The 1612-nt window shown below is 39.2% G+C and overlaps 1 pseudogene; it reads left to right on the top strand.

Moving 5' to 3' along the window:
- The first annotated feature begins 1 nt into the window (after position 1).
- Positions 2-388, top strand: LOC108298358 (annotated as a pseudogene).
- The last annotated feature ends 1224 nt before the right edge of the window (positions 389-1612 follow it).

Raw genomic sequence — 1612 nt, 5'->3', positions numbered from 1 at the left:
TATGATTACATTCCAGCAGTACCTGGGGGTACCTGCTGCAGTCACAAGAAATGGGTGGCAGCTTAGTCAGTGGCAAATAGCCTGCAGCCTTCTCCAGTGTAAATTACAAAGGATTTACCCCTCAGTTCCAAATCTTTCCTCAAGGGATTAACAGAGAAGCCAGTGATGGTGAAACTTAAGTGAGGAATGGATTACAGAGGCTAACTGGTATCTGTAGGTGAACCAGATCTACAGATGTATCTATATGAACATGTAGCTTGCAAATACAGAAGAATACATAGTTGGGGTGTTGTCTGGACATCTGGATGAAGTTTTACTAAAGTATAATACTGTCCTCTGTCTCAGAGGTGTGGAAGAAGAGAAAGAGGATGGGGAAATGAGAGAATAGCATCTTTTCTGGGGGATTTTAAGATATATATTTCTAGACAATAAAGATTTGTTTGTTTTTCAAATAAATAAATGACTGTATAGCACCCTAATATCCTGTCAGTTCAGTAAGTTGGTAACACCTTTTGGAAGGCATCTGTCATTATAAATCCGTGAAAATGCACATAGCCTTTGATCAGTTCTATTTCTGAGATTATAGGCTAAGGAAACAATCAGGAAAACAAAGATTTATAAAGAGTATTTACTGCACGTTTATTTTAGATAATTAAAAATAATAGTTTAAAACTGGAAAGAAGCTGGGCCCAGTGACTTACATGTCTAATCTCAGCCCTTTGGGAGGCTGAGGTGGGAGATTTGCTTAAGGCCAGGAGTTCAAGGCCAGTCTAGGCCACATAGCAAGACCCTCTCTGTACAAAATTTAGGTGTATGTGGTGGTGTATGCCTATCATTCCAGCTACCTAGGAGGCTGAGGCAGGAGGATCACTTGAGGCCAGGATATGAGGCTGCAGTGAGCTATGATTGTATGATTACGTTCCAACCCAGGTGATAAGATCCTGTCTTTAAAAAAATAAAAAGAATATTCATAATCTTTTTTAGCCAAATTATCCCAGTCTTAGAAATAGCTCCCTCAAATAATTTAAAAGAAGGCCGGGCACAGTGGCCATGCCTGTAATCCCAGCACTTTCAGAGGCCGAGAAAGGCAAATCACTTGAAGCCAGGAGTTTGAGACCAGCTCGGCCAATATGATGAAACCCTGTCTCTGCTAAAAATAAAAAAAGCCAGGTGTGGTGGCACATGCTTGTAATCCCAGCTACTCAGGAGGCTGAGGCATGAGAATTGGTTGAACCCTTGAGCAGAGATCGTGCCACCACACTGCAGCTTGGGCAACCAAGTGAGACTCTGTCTCAAAATAAAAAATTAAAAGGAAAAGGTAAAATGAGCATATCATGATTATTTAAGCTTAAAAACAAACTGAATAGTCAGATTGATGGTTACATGGTTAATTAAATTACCTGTGGCATATTTACTCCACAGGATATTGTGACTTTGTTAAAACTGATGAATATAAAGTCTAAGTTAGGGAAAGGAGGGATTTCTTAATATGTAAAAGTGGAAAACAAAGTAGCTACCCATATAGAAAAAAAGTCAGATTCCTACGTCTCATACTATGTTCAAAATCAACTTTAGATAGATTAAAGTCTTAAATAACAAAAACAGGCCAGGC

This window comes from Cebus imitator, unplaced genomic scaffold, assembly GCF_001604975.1.
Source record: "Cebus imitator isolate Cc_AM_T3 unplaced genomic scaffold, Cebus_imitator-1.0 Scaffold944, whole genome shotgun sequence".
In the NCBI taxonomy this organism is placed as follows: domain Eukaryota; kingdom Metazoa; phylum Chordata; class Mammalia; order Primates; family Cebidae; genus Cebus; species Cebus imitator.
This window is presented reverse-complemented; position numbering and strand designations above follow the sequence as displayed.